The following is a 9,098-nucleotide window of genomic DNA, read 5'->3' as shown; positions in this document are numbered from 1 at the left end:
GGGGACACCCCCCTCCGCATTCTCCCCCCGCGGCCCGGCCCCGCGCTCGGCCGCTGCTGCCACCTCCCGGCGCCGCCGCACGGCCGGGAGCAGCCGGGAGACGGGTCCGTCAGAGCCTGACCTGACCTCCCCTATGTCCTCACATCCCTCCATCCCTGCCCCCTTTCGTCCCTGCATCCCCTTGTCCCTACATCCCTGCATCCCCACATCCCTTCCCTCGTACATCCCTGCATCCCCACATCTCTCCATCCCTTTGCCCTGACAACCCTGCCCTTCTTCATCCCTGTGTCCCTTTGCCCCTATACCCCTTCCCCTCTTCATTCCTGCATCCATCCCCCACTACATCCCTGCATCCCTATGTCCCAACATCTCTTCATCCCTGTATCCCCCCCACCACCACATCCCTGCATCCTCTCCTGGGGATCACAGACAGCCCTTCCTAGCCCGCAACACCTGGGAAGAGCAGAGAGGGATTTCAGTGCCGGATATGACAGGATTTTGAGAGGCCTGGATCACAGAGAGGCCAAGCACGACAATTTCCAGCCTGCAGACTGGAATGAAACCCCGCAGAGCCCTGACACCCTCCTCTGCACTGGGGCCGGGGAAGATGAGCCTGGATGTGCCCTGGCCTGGGCTGGGGCAAGAGCAACACCTGGTTGCTGCCAGCAATTTTTTCCCAGCAATTTCCCACTCCATGTGCTCAGCCCCCCCCTGTCTCCTGCCCAGGAGATGCAGCATCCCTCACCCAGCGTGGTTCGGCCACAGCCCTGCTGCCCTGGCCACAGCCCACACCAACACTGTGGTCTGTGGGCTCGGGGACTGGAGAAGGAGAGACTGGCCTGGGGTGGGCAGAGGTAAGGGGATGCTGTCACTGCACCCTGACATGGGGAAACTGAGGCTCGGACCAATGCAACGTGCAGCGCACGGATGGGACTGGCAGAGGGACGAGGCATCCTGTGCCCTCGCCCACTCAGCCGGGCTCAGAATTGTCCCTGCCTTTGCAGCCAGCTCTGCAGCCTGCGTTGTCCCCACAGCCTGGTTGCTGCAGGGCTCACAACGGACCCTCGGAGCCCGCTGAGGGCCAGGTGACACCTTACAAGCATCTTTGACCAGGCAATGATGAAAAAAAAAAACCAAACACTAACGAGCTCAGGGAGAAGGGGGAAATAGAGGTTACCTGCCAGGGCACCTGCTGCGTGGTCCTCAGGGTGACAACCCACCCGGCTCTGCGCTGCGGCTCAGCACCTCCATCCCCGCCACTCTGCTACCACAGGGCTGTGACAGCCCCTGCACCCCAGGAGCAGGACTGGCAGACGGGGTGGCAGGTCCCCACGGGGCTCAGGGCATCCCCACAGCTCCACACATCCATGGCGGTACCTGTGACACAGAGCCGACGTCAGGTCCGAGAGCATCCCGCCTGGAAAAGCACCTTCCCATCCCCGCGCTGCCAGGCTGGCAGCAGCGCTGCACAGCATTCCCAGCAGCCTGGTTTGTTTCTGCAGGAAAAAGTTGCTTTTGCACCCAGGGCTGAGACTTTTGGCCACCTCGCACCTCTCTCCACCCCTTCCTTGAAATTTTTGAGGATCTGCAGCAAAGCCTTTGAAAAGCTCCAGGTTCCTCAAATGTCACATTTTTCTGCTTTGAAAGGCTCAGGTTTGGTTGAAAAAAAACGCCCAAATTTATAAAGGTATTTATATGTATATAAAAAAGCAGAGATTCTGTGTGTATGTGCATGGCGGGGGGGTTGGTACAAGTCCCCCGGCCACCCCCAATTTTTTTTGAACTTATTTCACAAGAAAAAGCACCCCAGGGGCCCCATCGGCTGCCCAGGTCCGTGGTGCCCCTGTCTGCCCCCGAGGGTCCCCACTCCCAAGCCATGATGCCGCCTGAGTGATGCCGCCCCCCCTAGACCACTGCCTCGACCAGTCCAGCCTCATGATACCAGCCCATTTCACAGGCGGGGAAACTGAGGCACGGAGCCTGCACGGCCTCCCGGCAACTGCCCGACCAGCAGAGACCCCAAACCTAAGGGAGTGCCCATGACCCTGCAACGCTCCCTGCCCTACCAGCCCCTCATCCCAAGCTGTTCCAGCTGTTTTCACCGCCCTCCAGCTGTTGGGTAACACAGGAGGCCGGCACTCCCCTCCCAGCTGGCTTTTCCTTCCAGGTCTCTGCTAAATCCATCTCATCCATGGGCGCCGCTCTGCTTCCCTCCTCAGCAGGCTGCTCCTGCAATGGGCAAAAACAACACATCTTCCCACCCGGAAAAATCTAGGGGGATTTCAGACATCTTGGGGAGATTCTGGCCATCCTGGGGGGGATTTTGGCCACCTGGGGGGATGTTGGGCCACCCAAGAGATGCTCTGCCAGAGAAGCTGGAGCCCGGGGGGACCAATATCCCCATCCCGGCTGGGGGAAACAGGGAGGTCCGTATCACCGTAAATGGGGCAGACACGTGTCACCGGCCCCAGCAACCACTGGGCTGTGTCACCCCACACCCCGGCCCGTTGGGAGACAGCCTGGGGTGGGCTGTGAACATCGGGGAGGGAGAAGCCTCTCCCCTTCGTGCCCCGTTGGGAGCAGAGAGCCTGGGCTGTGTGGGATGCTCTGCTCCACCTGCAAGGCACCACCGTGCTTGGAGCCACGTTCGAGCCATGCAGGCACGTCCCTCCCAGGTGGCACAGCCAGCTCAGCCCCAAAATGGTCCCTTTTCTCCCCAAGTTGGACCACATGTGTCAGTGCAGAGCCAGCAGTGTCCTGAGCCAGTGTCCCCTGGCTCCAGGCATCAAAGAGGACCGTGGGCACCCACCAGCTCCGGGAGCGGGCAGAGGGACACCTCCCTCAGCAAGGGGAAACTGAGGCAGGAGGCTGAACCCAGGCTGCCCCATCCCCGCTGCGGAGTGGGGGATGCACACCCTGCCGGGCCTTCACCCTGGGGACGATGGAGAGCTGCTCTCCATCCCCCCGCTGCTCCCTCTCAGAGGGACAGCAACAGAGGGGTACCCCGATGGGACGGGTCCCCCCCGCAACGCGCTGACCCATGCGCTCCTGTCCCCTCCGTCCCCTCCCTCCTCTCCCCCCGAGTCGGTCCCCGTCCCAACCCGGGGCAGCTGTGGCCGAAAACAAAGCTGTCCCCTTCAGCACAATACCCTTCTGTGTCCCCCCCCCAGATGCTGACCGCTGGGGTGGGCAGCGGCCGGGCTGGAGGCGTCGAGGGGCTGTGCCAGGCCCCCGCTGGCAGGGGACAATGTTGGCAGTGATGGAGAGTAGGTATTTCAAAAGGTTTTGTTTTCGGGTTGACCCGCCGAGCCAGCGTGACCCCGCAGCCCCCCACCCAGCCCTGCTCCTCCATCCCAATAGAAACCGGCCACATTCCTGACCTCGGGAGGTGGGGGGGGGGAAGTTTCAAACCTCCCCGGGAAGGAGACAATGGGGGTGTCAGGGCCGTGATTTAGGAGGGGGGGGCTCTTTCCATCACAAAGGCGAGACAAAGGCGCTCGGAGCTGGGAAAGGGGCTTCGGTGGCGGCTCAGGAGCGGGGCCGTGGTATTGTGCCTGGCCAGCCGGCCTCGGCAGCAGGACAGCCAGGGCCCACCACCTCCCACCGGCTCCTGTTGGGTCCCATTGGGTGCCACCAGGTGCCACCAGGTCCCACTGGGTCCCATCACACTCTCCATCCCAGCCCCTACCGCAACCCTCCCCGCGGCCACCCTGGGGACCAGGGTCTGGTGGCTTCGTGGGTGTCACTGCCACCCATGGCAGGAGGGAGCGGGTCCCCCATCCCCACGTGGGATGGCTGGGGCACCCCCAGCTCCCTGCACCACCCTGTGCCAGTGGGGCTGGCCAGGAACCAGCCTGTCCCGGGGGGCTGTGGGCACCCCATGGGTCAGGGCTTGGGACCAGGCCCCTGGATGGCTGTACCCATCCTGGGGACACACGCAGCCCCAGAGCCCTGACCCCCCGCCATGTGCCCTCCCCGGGTGCTCAGGGCCGGGGTCCCCCTCTCCTCTGCCGGGGCCGGTCCCGGGGCCGAGGGATGAGCAGCTCCTCTGTCCGCCGCTCAAAGGGGCTTTGTGTGCCCCGGGGCCGACAGTGCCCAGCACCACCCGCCACCGCCGGCACGGGCACCGCGCCGCTGCCCGCACCTCGCAGCCTGTGCACACCCCCTTTTCCAGCTGCCCCCTGCCCCGACCCTCCTCCTCCATCCCTTGGGGGGAACTCAGCCTCAAACCGTGGCAAACCCCCCCAAAAAAACCAGGAAACTGCTTAACAGACGCCCAACTTACAGTGTCCTCTGCCGCCGAGCTGAGACCGCGTCTCCGGCCAGTGTCCTGGTGCCGAAGGGCTCAGAGCCTGCATGGAGAGGGTTTTTTTTTTTACAGGAGAAATATTTTTCTCCCGGTGCTGGATGGCTGATCCACAGGAAAAGCTGGAAACAAGTTCATTGGCTTTTCTCTCGCTCCATCTCCCTGCCCTAATTTTTATTTTCCTGGCAGCCGGCGAGAGGAAGGGAGCTGGCAAGGTGATGCTTTTTTGGGAAGAGGGGAACTGCTGGTGAAAGAGGCATTCACCGCGCCGGGAGCCTGGGAAAGCCGGGAGCCGGGGGGCCGGTGGGAGGGCGGGAGGCTGATCACCGGCTGCCGTGCCGAGGCTGACCGGTGTGCCGAGGCTCATGGCCGTGCCGAGGCTCATGGCCGAGCGGAGGCCAGCGGCAGGTGGAGGGGCTCCGGCGGGACGCAACAGAAAGCCAATGACATCATGTCGTGGGGTTTTTTTTCCAGGATGAAATGTAATTTGCAGACGACATCCCGGGCCGCCCGCGATTGAGGAGCTGGATGGGTCCCCCCAGGACACACAGGGAGCGCAGGGCTGGGCCGAGCTTTATTTTTTCCCCCTTTTTGGGTCAGAAAAACTACACTTTAGTTCCTAACCTGCTGGCACTGTGCTCCCCGGCACTCAGAGGGCAGGTCTGTCAGACCAGAGCTCGGCACAGCCGGCGCCGGCGCCCTGTCGGGGACCCCCCATCCCCACGGTGGGGCAGGATCCGTCCCCGGCCGCCCAACCCGGGATGGCTCCTTTCGCCTCTTCCCTCTTAATTTTGTTTAGAAACTTGTCAGGTTGGTACATAAAGGAGGTGGAAAGATCAATCCCAGCTTTTCATCAGTGTGGGAAAAAGTATTTCACTAATCCATATTTATTGGTGTAAGGAGCCGGGGGGGGGGAGGGCGAGAGACCCTAATGGTCAGGAGCAAAGGACAGAAGGGACAGTTTAAGGCTGCCCTTTTTGGAGAGGTCACATGTCACCAAAATCTTTCGGTTGTCTCGGGATTGGTTACATTCTGTTCTCTTTTTTTCTATTCAGGTTGCCAAGCAACTGGCTAAGACCAGCCAAGATATTTTCTTTATTACAAGTGGAGCAGAAAGCACCAAGGAGGAGAGAGATAAAAAAAAAAAAAAAAGGGGGGGGGGAAGAGAAGAGAAGAAGTTTAGACAATTAACATTTATAGGATCACATAACTTCATTAACTCGGCCGAGATTTGGGAAAGAGACTTCAAAAAAAAAAAAAAAAGGTGGTGGTGGGGGAGCGTTAGGAATTAAAGCGAGTTAAAAGGCCGGCAGGTCCAGGGCTAAAACAATGCGGGAGCACTCGGGAGCGGCGACGGGGGCTTCCCTCCGATGGTTCCCACTTCCCAAAGAGCCGGCCAGTCCCTGGTGATGGCTGCGACCCAGCGCAGGGGCCTTCAGCTGTTGCTGATGCTCTTTTTTTTTTTCACATGCCGGCTTTCTTTTGATTTTCACACTCCTGGAAGTGGGTTTATTGCTGGTAGCGCTGGCAGGGAGCTGTGGGGAGCCCGTCGGAGGGAGGCGCGTGGCCATGGCAGGGCATCCCCCTGGCCCTGGCCATGGCGTGGGGCACAGGCTGTGGGGATGCAGCTGTCCCCAGGCCCTGGGCCACCTTCGTGCCTCTGTGGGGGTGTGGAACCTCCTGGGGCCAGGGAAGAGCCTCTGTGGGCCAGCAGCCCCCGGTCGCAGACCCCTGCGCTGTTGGTCCCTGCTCGGGGCCCAGGCCTTATCCCGGCCCTGGGCTGTCCCCTGCTCCGGTCCTGGCCCCGCCGCGGGCAGGGGACATCGCTGTGGGCTGGGGACAGGAGCTGGGGACAGGGGCTGGGGTCACCCTGCAGCTCCGCAGGGCCAGGATGCTCCAAGCATCCTCGGGGCTGCGGGAGTTTCTCTCCCAGCACGAACCAGCCCCTCTCACTCCTTGGCCAGACCCTGTTCAAGGACACGGGGGGAGGTGAGGAGGGACAGGGACCCCCCCCCCCGGGACCCCCCCCCTCAGCCCCTGCACACCCGCCAGTCACCCCCTGGTTCTGCTGAGGGACTCCAGGGACAGCCGGGGCGGTGGCGGGCAGTGATGGGGTGAAGGCAGGGGCTGACTCCGTGCTCTTCCCCACGGATGGGGGCACCCCCGGCGGGCCGGGGCTGGGGGGGGGTCCCCGGGCGGGGAGAGGCAGGCGATGCCCCCGCAACCCCCGGCCGGAGCCCGCAGCTGCCGGCCTGGCAAGTCGGTAATATTCATTAGGGGAAAACAATGAGCATTATTTATCCCCAGCACTTTCTCTGCCGTGGGGGTGCGGGGGGGCCGGGGTGGGGTGCAGGTGACCCCATACCCCACGGGGGGACCCGGGCAGTGCCACCCCCGCGGCAGCAGGACCGGTGGGTCCCCAAGGGGGACCGGGGGTGGGGTGGGAGAGGGACCCCGGCTCCAGCCCTGCCCGGGGTGGGGGGGGGACGGGGGACCCCCCACCCCCGAGCGTTGCCAACCGCGTCCGTCCCCGGGGCCCGGCGACGGGACCCCGGGCCGGGGCGCTCGCCGGGCCCCCGAGCAGCGGGAGCGGGGGCTGCGGGCCGGGCCGTGCCGGGCCGAGCCGGGCCCGGGGGCCGGGGTTTGGGAGCTGTGTCTTTAAGAGATGGCTGGCTCCAGGTTGCAGCTGCTGTTTCTGTGCTATAGAGACAGTGGAGATTCATTACTCCTAAAACACAATGGGCATTTATCACCCCGTGGTGTTATTCAAATCCAGTACCAATTGAAGGTCATCCCCATTCTTTTCTCGCCGGCTCTGCAACACATTTATTGTTGTGCCGTTCAACTAAAAGCCCTGCCCGGCCCCGGCGCAGCCCGCAGAGCCCCGGTGTGCGCATCCCTCCCGGGTGGATTTGGGACCCTCCCGGCTGGATACGGCGTGGAGGAAGCGGGGCAGAGCCGGGGGCGGCTCGGCGGGGCCCGGGGCCGGCGGCAGGTGCAGCGGTGGCCCCGCCGGTTCTGCCCCGCCGAGCCCCGGGGGCCGCCGCCCGCTCCGCCCCCGCGGGACGCACTTTTCCGCGCCCCGTGGAAAGTGGGAGCCCCGCCGGGGCGGAGGGCGGCTCGGGCAGCCGGGGGTCCGCCGCTCGCCCGTCCTCCTCGGCCCTCCCCCGGGGAGACCGGCTCGGCCCCGCCGCGGCCACCGGCACCGGCACCGGCGGGGGGAAGCGCCGGCAGCGGGCCGGGATTTTCCCTGGCTGGAGAGGGGGGATTTGTTCCCAACTTCGTGGGAGCCGGTCGGTGAGAAGGGGCTGGGGGAGAAGCCTGGATTTTTCCTCTTTTTCTTTTATTTATTATTATTATTATTAATATTTCTCCCCCCCCTCCCCCCGGTTGGGCATTTATAAATTTCGGCGATTTTTTTCAAAGTGCCCGAATTTTGAGGGCGATCCGCTTGGAATTGGTTAATTCTCCGAGGCAGGAGCGGCGGCGGCCGCAGCGCCGGGGGTCTGTGCCCGCAGCCCCGCGGCATCCCCCCCGCCGGGCCCCGGGGCTGCCGGGGCACCGAGCCCCGCCGGCGGCACCGGCCCCGCCGCACCGAGTCCCCGCACCACCGGGGCTGCTCCGGCGGGGATGAATCGCTGGTTTTCGTTTTCTGGCTTTTTTTTTTTTCCCCTTCTTCTTTTTTTTTTTTTTCGCTTGATGTTGGTTTAATTTTTTTCTTTATCTCTTTCTCTTTTTTTTTTTTTTTTTAATAAGGGCTGATTTTTTTTTTTTTCGGAGGGGTAAGAAACGAGTTGATAAAATTAAACCCCTCGCGGTGGCATTAAATCGAAACCAGGATGCGAAGCGCCGCGGCGGCGCTGGAAACTTGTTGGGGCTGGAGCAGCGGCTCGGTAGGGCCGAGAAACGGGGAGCGGGCGGCGGCGGGCAGCCGGCTCGGTGCCCGTGTGTCCCTTCTTTTCCAGGCTCCAGCCGGACTCCCCCTTGGAAGATCCCCGCGAGCCCGGGACGGGAATCTCCGCTTCTGATTGTCCAAACGCAATTCTTGTGCGATGGAGCCCTACGAACCAAGAATTGTGTCTGGACATCTGTAGCAGAGATTTCAACTCCACCGGCTGGGCTGCAGGAAGGTGCTTTGGGGCGGAGGAAGAAGGACGGAGCTTTCCCCGGGCCCGGGGCACAGCAAGGTAACCGGGAACCGCTCCCGGCTGCAGCCCGGGGAAGCCTCGGCCAGGATTTCAAGGAAACTAAATAAAACACCGGCGGCGGCTCCGCACCGCTCAGCGCTGCCGGGGGCATTCGGTCCTAATGCGTCAAATACCGGCCGGGTCCTCACCGTGCCGGGCAGGGACCGGGCAGGGACGGAGGGGCCGAGCCGGGGGCTCCGGCGCTTCGCCGGGGACGGAGCCGAGCGCGGCGGGAGCCCGGGCCCTGCGGCTCCATCCCGGTTTATCCTTCTGGTATTTTTTTTTTTTTAATTGCATTTTAATTTAATTTAATTTATTTTGGCGTGCGCCCGGCCCTGGTGCGCGGTGGGGACTCCTCCGCACCGGGGGTTGAGGTCCCCGCCGGCCGGGACACCCTCCTCCTCCCGCTCGCCCCGGGCGCACCGAGGCCGCTCCGGCCGCGCTGGGCTCTCCGCCGAACCGGGAACAGACCCCGCCGCTCGGGCAGCGAGCCCCGGGCTCGGCGGAGAGCGGCCCGGCCCCGGGCTCGGCGGCGGGGCTCGGAGCCGCCGGAGCAGCCCCTGGAAACCAGGGCCGGGAGGAGGCTTTTAACAGAGAGGCTTTAT

This window comes from Rissa tridactyla, chromosome 14 (assembly GCF_028500815.1).
Source record: "Rissa tridactyla isolate bRisTri1 chromosome 14, bRisTri1.patW.cur.20221130, whole genome shotgun sequence".
NCBI classification, from domain to species: Eukaryota; Metazoa; Chordata; class Aves; order Charadriiformes; family Laridae; genus Rissa; species Rissa tridactyla.
The sequence above is the reverse complement of the archived record's forward strand: the minus strand, read 5'-3'. Positions refer to the sequence as shown.